We start from the raw sequence: 10,036 nt of genomic DNA on the forward strand, positions 1-10,036 counted from the left end.
GATTTACTGCCATGGATAGTGATGTCCACATCTGAATTTCATCACTCTACTGCCTTTGGAAAAAAATCCAAAACTAAAAGACTAGAAAGAAAAGGAAACATACTAAATTCTTCACGATATCCATTCCAAACAATTGAAATTACAGTCATTACTTACTCCTTGTCACGTGCAAAGCTCAGCCTACCTATCAATGGTCATTAGGCAGAAGGTAAAAACGATCATTTTAGCATTAACTACTGTCAATGAAATACATTGTGATTATGCTCTAAGGTGTGCTTAAACCCTGTGTGTACAGTGACAGAGAACGTAATCTATGCAGCTCCAGGCCAGGACTAGCTCTTATCTGAATTTCTCCTGTAGCCTACAGCCCCAAGGAAAGAAAAAAGGTTGCAGCACCCTAAGAATGTTGTTCTTGGATTTCCCAAGAGGTTTGAATCTGTTCATGCTCATCACTCAGCAGCACAATCTGCAGGTAGTGCTATAAATTATGTGCAAAGTCACCAAGAACCATGGACCCCATACTAGGATGCCTGCTGAGCCTTGCTGGTTTTGTTTGTTAGGAAAATGACTTTCACCTCCCAGACTAGAAAGAATGAAGGGTTGTTTTTTTGGTTTTTTTGTTTGTTTGTTTGGTTTGGTTTGGTTGTTTGCTTTTGTTGTTGTTGTTGTTGTTTTGTTTTGTTTTGTTTTTTAATTCAGCCCTCTCAGTCTCCCCTAAAAAGATTCAGAAGGAGTGAGTAAGTTTCAAGACAAATTAAAATTATTTGGTGTGAAACTTAAGTCAAGATCTCTTGAAAGGACTCAGGTATGTTTACTAGAAGGTAGAACAAATGTAGTTTCCATATCACACTTCTTAATATAAGGCTGTTCTCCAGCAATGATGACTGAAAGTGAAGGGTCTTCCAACACCTGTTACAGAGGGACTCAGTCTGTGATTAGTTAACAACCTATCATTCTTTGGATCAGCAGAATTGCCCAGTAATACACATCAAGATTAAGCTAGAAACATAGCACTGAAATCAAGAGAGATCTTCTAGCTGACTTTACTGTTAACACAACTGGAGATTTCAGGGCACGCGATTCACATTCTCACTACCAAACAGTGTTTTCCTCACAGTACAGTGTACATTAAGGGTCAATAAGAAAACAAAACAGCCAGATTAGCAAAAATAGTACTTAAATGAAAAAATTCCTCAAATTATGCTTTGTACTCCTTTAATGAGAGACCTAAGAAACATTATAATATTTTTAGAGCAGAGATTCTAAATTATTCTTCCTCAAAGCTGGTACCTGATTGTGTCAGGTTGTTTCTTTCAGTGTTATCACCCTATATAAAGGTTTCTGCTGCCATGAAAGGACCAAAGACATCTAACCTATGAACACAGTCTCTTTCTCTCATCCTCCTCCCAACTTCACTGCCCAAACTGGGAGCATCACAAGGGCTAAAGAAAATAGCCTAAATGATGGCAGGTCAATTAGAGGGTTGAAATCATGTCCAATTTCATAATCTGAAATGTTATAAGTAACACAGAAAGGATTTGTCTACATGCACAAAAGTAAATATTTGATTTTTATCTTGACATTGTCCTTTCAAGGACAGTCAGAGAGAGGAACAGACAGAGATTATAAAGAGGAAACTAATGCATTGAAAACCAAAGGGTTTATGGTTAATGGTGAGGTAGCATAGGGAGGATACCACCAAGTCATGGTAGTTGTTGCAGAAAGGGACCAGTCATGACAATATTACCTATTCTGTCTACTAAGAGGAGTTAAAAAGGGCCTTGATTAATGGCATCAACCTTCCCATGCAGCCACAATCAATGCCCTCCACTTCTGCCCCACATATCCTGTGGTCACACAAGATGGTATGCAGACTGATGTCCACATGCAAACACAAACGCACATGGCCTCTTCTGCTGAGAGGAAGAAGTGCTTGCTACAATCACATGGGGAAATCAATGGTAAAAGAAATGATGCTCAACCCTGTACAGTCATATTCCAGCCAAAACTGATTGAGATCTGGCTGCTTATTTTGTCAATTTTTTTAGTTGAAGTTTTGTACCACACTTGGTCTCCCCACACCTGCCTCAATATTCTCCAGTATTCCAGTTCTTTTTCATGTTGTCAAGGAAAAGAAAGCAGAAGTCTTGAAAGACATTTGCAAGAGTTTTATTCCATACCTCAAAAACTGAAATTCACCTCTCATTTTTCCACAATTCTCATTGTAATTAAAGTGGCTGTGAGAGATAGGCAAAGTCTCTACATCAGCTGAGCTGGTTTGACATGGACCTCAGGAAACCAAAGCTACTCATGGAAAACATTTGTTTATAAAAGCCTAAAAGGACAAAAATGAAAAAAAAAAAAAAAAAACAAACCAAAAAACAAACCTCTATCATTTAAGCCTGCTCATAAATCTCAGTAAGACTGCAAAGTTGCAGCTTGCTTGGTATATTTTATAGACAGAGATCTTGCTGAGTTGGCTGACACTAGCTAGGAGGTGGGGAAGGCAGGAAAGTTGAGATTTGGGGTGCGTAAACATTCCCATCCATCAAGTGATTGGATTTGCAACTAAAGCTGTGAAAGCCACATCAGATTAACATAGCCAGGGCAGGAATAATGTGGAAATCATTTGTCTTTAATGCAAATGACAGTAGGGATGGGGTACACATGTGGGGCCAGGGCAGTTCTCTCCCCTCTGTACATTCAGGCCAAGGTGCAAGAAAAAAAGACTCTGGCAGAGATCCTTCCTGTTTCTACTACTGGAGTATCTCCTCAGCTCTTTGCAATTGGTAGGGGACAGAGAGGGAAAGGTGGAGGATAGGGTCTAACAACCAGCCTTTCAATTTCCCTTCAGCCTCACATCTCTCTTACTGAGAGCAAGATGCTCCAATTTTGCTGAACCACATGATGAACTGATGGAGGCTTTTGTTCTCCAGCATATCTCATGGAAGTAAAGAGCTGAGACAAAACAATCTAATTCACTCAGGACCTTTGTGTCTTAATCTATGGAGCAGGATTTTCAATCAGTTGTGGGGTGACAGAAGAAGGTGGCTCTGCACTATCTTTCTGAGGCCCAGCTGAGTGGATAGAGGGCAGAAGAGGTGAGGAGCTGAACTGGGATCAGTCATGGGACCCCCACCCAACCCAGGAGGAGCAGACCAGATATTACTGCATACCAGCCTTCAGGAATGCAAAGCAGCTTTTGTGTGTAGGTCATTTCAGGACAGTTATGGGGGAGAGGAAGTGGAGACTGTAGGTGAAAAGGGAATAGGTCCAACTCCTTCCTTGGGGGCCGGTGGAGGATGCACAGGAAACAAATTATCTTTATAAAGAACACACACAATGAAAATCTATGGAAAGGAGGAGGCTAGAGGAAAAAAAAATACAACAATACATAAAAAAACCCCAACAAACAACAACAAAACAACATGAAATTGAGAGGATCAGCAGATATTTGGACTGAGAGCAAAGAGCAAAGAAAACTGCCTGAATACCAACCTACGTTGCATAACTTCTGCAGCACCTCAGTGTACACAGAAACCGTCTGCTTGTCCATCCTCAACACTTTCATACGTACGTTGCTTTGCTAGGGTGTAAATAAGATTTAGCTCTTAACATTGGAACATGTATAAGTCCACTGGGGTGTGGCAATGTGAAATGATGTCCAGTTTCAGACAGAAGAGGATGTGCTTCTTCCCCTCCTCACTTTCTCTTCCTCCTCGCTCACACCCTACCTCTCCATGTGTCCAGCTACCAAAGTGTCATTGCTTCCCTTTGCTGTTTACAGCTTGGTTTTGCAGAAAAAAGGACCAGAGACCACAATTTGTGCAGTACTTCGAAATCTGAAGCAGGCTGAGGAAACAGAGCAAAACTTTGCTTGCATGTGTGACACCTATACACACACAGAAACCCACCCACATACATACAAACCTGCTCTCCTCCACCCCTGACTTTATAAGAAGTTTGTGTCTACTTTAAGGACAAAACTCAGGAAAGGCAGCTGTTGAATCACATTTCTCCACAGAACACACAGTTCTGAAACAAAATGTTATCATGAAAATCCCTGTGGGCTGAATCTGGGAAGGAAAAACAGAGTCCCGACCTGCAGTTGTTAAAAATGGCTTTTTGCAGATGAATGGTAATGTGAAGCGCTATCTTAGAGAGGGTAAAAAAATAACACTGGGAACTGAAATTGCATGTAGTTTTAGCACCTTGGGGGAAAGAAAAAAAAAGGTAAAAAAACCCAAACAAAACCACCCCACACTTCAGCCCATGATCACTGCCAGAAAGTAGTATTGGCACAGGTCTGTGGTGTGCTGAGAGCCATGAGTCTGTTCCTCAGAAAACCTGATGGTGATACCATGGTTACAAGTTTTATAATGCTGCTGAGACACAGATCTAGCTGTACCACACTGTGCATGAGCAGCTTGCTGGCAACTCCCACAGCAAGGTGGTAAAAGAGAGAAATTAGAGTAAGAAAGGGAACAAACTAGACCTGGCTCCTCCTGAGTTCCAACTCAACCAGCTACAAGCAGCTTGAGAGAGCTACAAGCCTTGAAAGGCCCAGATTGGTCACCACAGTGCTTTTGAAGCAGCAGAGTTCTTGGGTTAAACAAGAGATATCAAGATTTGCAGCAGCTGGGCAGTATGTTTGAAGGTCCAGATACTGACTGCAGCACCCTGTAGCAGTGCTTTCTCTGCCTCCTATCCCTAGATGTAAAACACCAGTATCTTTCTTCCCTCCCACCGGTCTTGTCTTCCAGAAGCTAGGACTTGCATAGTATCTACAGAGAAATCCTGTTTACTCAAGATCCTAATAGAGAACTCTGTAAACGAAATATAAGCAGCGCTTTCCATAAAAAGAGAAAGCCATTTCAGTATTACTGTAATAATCGGGAATGAGTTAAATTCAGACATTAGCAACTGCATCTACAGTTGTGATGTGGGAACAGAATTGCTACTTACATCAGGTACAGTGCATCCAACGGTCATATCAAGACTTCCTGCACAACTTGGGGTAAAGAGGTAACTGTCACCCATGGTTTTCAAGAAGAAAGCAAGACCCCTGTGAGCCCAGACAGCTAGCGAGAGTCTGATATGGTTTTACTGCTGAAGGAGGGGGAAGTAAATGGCACTTTATGAACTCCATCATTTATTGACTTACCAACACTGTTTGCTTTTGGGGAGGCTGGTGATGCTTTTAAAACCTATTTTCTTCACAGTGTAAAGGGAATTGCATTTGTTTGGCTGGCTGCACTGGCCTGATAAAGCGAGCATCATCACCTCATGTGGCAAAGCATGCTTCTTTTCACTTGTCTGGGCACTGAAAATGTGCCCTTTCACATCTGCTTTACCTGAAGCCTTCTGACATCACCTATAAAATCAACCCTTGGAAATCCCATGCTTCTGCTGGTCCACGAACAGGATGTTGTACATTGAGCAATATTAATTGGGAACACCCAGAGCTCTTGGGAGTCTCCAAAGAGCAGATAGTGTTTCTCTGCACCCTGTCCTGCTGAGTACAGCCATCAAGAGTCGCAGCAGACATCCACTTAAGCTCTTCCTTCAAACACTGCTATAGCAGTGGGTCTAAGAACCTTGTACAACCTCAGGCAAACTGGCTCAGATGGGAATCACCTTCCCTAACTGCAGCCAGCTAGTAGTTAGGCTCCACTTTAAAGAAGTCATCTTGCTGTTTTCAGAAGCTAACAGAGAAAGGCAGCCACCTCAATAGAAGTTTTGCCCCACTTGTGGATAGGATGGTCTGAAGTCTAATTGTTTCCATAGACAGAAGTTCAGATCACAGAATCACAGAATCACAGAATGTCAGGGGTTGGAAGGGACCTCTGAAGATCCTGGAGTCCAACACCCCTGCCAGAGCAAGAACACTATAGAATCTAGGGTAAGTCACTCAGAATATATCCAGCTGGGTCTTGAAAGTCTCCAAAGAAGGAAACTTTAGCATCTCTCAATGAGGCCTGTTCCAGTGTTCTGTACCCCTTACAGTAAAGAAGTTCATCCTCATGTTGAGGTGGAACTTCCTGTGCTCTAGTTTGCATCCATTGCCCCTTGTCCTATCACAGGGCAACACTGAAAAGAGAATGACCCCCTCCTTCTTGACACCCACCCTTCAGATACTTACATACATATTAATAAAATCCCCTCTCAGTCTTCTCTTCTGTTGACTAAACATCCCCAGGTCTCTCAGCCTTTCCTCATAAGGTAGGTGTTCCAGTCCCTTAAACATCCTCATAGTCCTCTGTTGGAGTGTCACAAGTAAATCCCTGTCACTCTTGAACCAGGGAGCCCAGAACTGGACACGATACTCCAGGTGTGGTCTCACTAGGTCAGAATAAAAATCAAGATGGGGCTTGTTTTTTCTGCAGGAAACTCACTGATGAACCTCTTTGCTCATACCCAGATGAAATGTGTAGGAATTAAATATCTTTTAAACCACTAAAGCAAGTGCTGTCAAATTCTTTTAAAACCCAGCAACAACTTGAAAAGCTATTGCATGGGGAGGTGGGAAGAGATGGAAGGAGCAGAGGCATGAGAGAGGTAAGGAGAGCTGGAAAATCAGATGTTTATTAAGGCACATTTGTGCACAACTTTTAAATTACCCCAGAAAAGTGTCATGGCTGGAAGAATCACTGGAATGTGAAAACATCAGTGAAAAGACGAAATATGGTCCCGAAGTCCCCAGAAAAAACCCAGTTCCCCCATGTATGCTGCGTCTCTGAAGATTGTGTAGGAGCATCTTGCCAGCTCAGTTCTGAGGGACACATCTCCTGCGCAGCTCTTTGTGTCCACTCTTACTTAAGCTGCCACAGAATAACCTTGTGCTCCCTGCTGTGCCACTGTGCAAGGGCTGGCAGGGGAAGGGGTTCTGAGATAATGAATGAAGGTCTATATTAGCCACAGAAGCACAGGACAGTCAAATGAAAGGGTAAAAGTATGGTCATGGAAGACAAGCAGTCACTCCGACTGTGTGCTGGAGGTAATCACTGCTATATAAATAAACCAGAGGGGAAAAAAAAAAAAATCTCTTAAAAATCTAATTACCATGCAGCACTGTGGGTTTCAACCTTGGTCAAGTACAGGCAGACCTGATTTACACTCCATCATAAAATCCTAAACACGAGGCTGGTCTCTCTTTACAATATGAGTCAGGGAATCAGCACAGGATGCTTCTCAGAGAGACACTGCTTGATAGATAGATGTGCCTGTGTCTGGATGGGTCAGCATCTCTAACAAGTCCAGGATATCATGAGTACACCACCTGCACATGTATTTATCACAGTTTTCCTTTTGCAGAAAGGACTTCTGTTTCAAAAATTAGAAAGAAAATCTCACAAACCTCTGTTTCACTAGACTTGTACTATCTCAGTATTAGTATTTCTGATGACCCTTAATAGGGATATTTCTCTTTTGCACAGAGCTGTCTTCTGTCTTTCAAGCATGTCATGAAAGCATATCTATTAAACTCTTAGAGCTGTGTGGGAAAGGGAAACTGAGGTAGAAGCTTCATTTATCATTGAGGTTTCTGTCTCCTCCTACTGAAGCAAGTTTTGTGCTCTGCTTTTCTGAAAACCACAAAGTGAAGACTTTACCTGTCACTCTAAGACAAATAATGACCCAAACTTAGATCTTTATTTTCTGTGCCTTTTCTTGCTGCAAGACACTGGACACGATACTCCAGGTGTGGTCTCACTAGGTCAGAATAAAAATCAAGATGGGGCTTGTTTTTTCTGCAGGAAACTCACTGATGAACCTCTTTGCTCATACCCAGATGAAATGTGTAGGAATTAAATATCTTTTAAACCACTAAAGCAAGTGCTGTCAAATTCTTTTAAAACCCAGCAACAACTTGAAAAGCTATTGCATGGGGAGGTGGGAAGAGATGGAAGGAGCAGAGGCATGAGAGAGGTAAGGAGAGCTGGAAAATCAGATGTTTATTAAGGCACATTTGTGCACAACTTTTAAATTACCCCAGAAAAGTGTCATGGCTGGAAGAATCACTGGAATGTGAAAACATCAGTGAAAAGACGAAATATGGTCCCGAAGTCCCCAGAAAAAACCCAGTTCCCCCATGTATGCTGCGTCTCTGAAGATTGTGTAGGAGCATCTTGCCAGCTCAGTTCTGAGGGACACATCTCCTGCGCAGCTCTTTGTGTCCACTCTTACTTAAGCTGCCACAGAATAACCTTGTGCTCCCTGCTGTGCCACTGTGCAAGGGCTGGCAGGGGAAGGGGTTCTGAGATAATGAATGAAGGTCTATATTAGCCACAGAAGCACAGGACAGTCAAATGAAAGGGTAAAAGTATGGTCATGGAAGACAAGCAGTCACTCCGACTGTGTGCTGGAGGTAATCACTGCTATATAAATAAACCAGAGGGGAAAAAAAAAAAAATCTCTTAAAAATCTAATTACCATGCAGCACTGTGGGTTTCAACCTTGGTCAAGTACAGGCAGACCTGATTTACACTCCATCATAAAATCCTAAACACGAGGCTGGTCTCTCTTTACAATATGAGTCAGGGAATCAGCACAGGATGCTTCTCAGAGAGACACTGCTTGATAGATAGATGTGCCTGTGTCTGGATGGGTCAGCATCTCTAACAAGTCCAGGATATCATGAGTACACCACCTGCACATGTATTTATCACAGTTTTCCTTTTGCAGAAAGGACTTCTGTTTCAAAAATTAGAAAGAAAATCTCACAAACCTCTGTTTCACTAGACTTGTACTATCTCAGTATTAGTATTTCTGATGACCCTTAATAGGGATATTTCTCTTTTGCACAGAGCTGTCTTCTGTCTTTCAAGCATGTCATGAAAGCATATCTATTAAACTCTTAGAGCTGTGTGGGAAAGGGAAACTGAGGTAGAAGCTTCATTTATCATTGAGGTTTCTGTCTCCTCCTACTGAAGCAAGTTTTGTGCTCTGCTTTTCTGAAAACCACAAAGTGAAGACTTTACCTGTCACTCTAAGACAAATAATGACCCAAACTTAGATCTTTATTTTCTGTGCCTTTTCTTGCTGCAAGACAGACTTAATCCAAGAACAGCAGGTGAGTAAAATGCAGCAGCCAGCTTTAAATGTATTGTCTTGTTGAACTTGCAGAATTGAGGTCCGTTCAACAGCAGAGCAAAGTAAATCCTAAAGCACATCTGAGTCTTCTCATGTGGAACTGAGTGCTACAGTCCAGCTTCTAAACCACAGAAACACGTCTGACAGCAATCAAGTTCAGACTGGATTTGCAGCTCTGTATTCAGAGCTGTTGATGTAAGTGGACAGAAAGCAGATTTGCCATTATGAGTGAACAGGAGACATTTTTTCTCCATCCCAAATTGAGAGAAAGAAATCAGAATTCATTAAGTAAATAATTTGTATGTTAGTAGACATGTAAATACACACATGTATATAATGACAACTATGTTAGGTCAGTGAAATTTCTCATATAAGTCTATGATGATAACTTCTTAATGCAAATGGTGGACAAGCCGAGTAGAAGAGGAGCGCTGCTGGATCTTGTACTCACCAACAAGGAGGACCTTGTTGAAGTGGTGGTGGTCAGTGGCAGCCTTGGCTGCAGTGGTCATGAGGTGGTGGAGCTCAGGATCCTGTATGGGACGAATAGGGTACCTAGCAAGACCAGAACCCTGGACTTCTGCAGGGCAAACTTTGGCCTCCTCAATCAATTGTTAAGGGAAGTCCCATGGGTGCTAGAAGGTAAAGGGGCACAAGACAGTTGGTCAACATTCAAGGACCAACTCTTGCAAGCTCAGGATCAGAGCATCCCAATGGGTAGGAAATCTAGTAAGGGAGCTAGGAGACCTGCATGGTTAAAAAAGGAACTGCTGGGCAAACTCAAGTGGAAAAGGAAAATCTACAGATCATGGAAAGAGGGGCTGGTCACTTGGGAGGAATATAGGACTGTTGTCAGAGGATGTAGGGAGGCAATAAGGAAAGCTAAGGCCTCCTTGGAACTTAACCTTGCAAGTCAGGTTAAGGATAATAGAAAGGGCTTTTTCAA

General features: G+C 42.3%; 1 protein-coding gene across 1 annotated transcript in view; it reads right to left on the reverse strand.

Moving 5' to 3' along the window:
* CELF4 (CUGBP, Elav-like family member 4) overlaps positions 1–10,036 on the reverse strand; it is a 741,704-nt gene that overhangs the window by 552,079 nt on the left and 179,589 nt on the right.

The sequence above is a fragment of the Chaetura pelagica genome, unplaced genomic scaffold (genome assembly GCF_000747805.2).
Source record: "Chaetura pelagica isolate M959 unplaced genomic scaffold, ChaPel_1.0 scaffold548, whole genome shotgun sequence".
Classification (NCBI taxonomy): Eukaryota; Metazoa; Chordata; class Aves; order Apodiformes; family Apodidae; genus Chaetura; species Chaetura pelagica.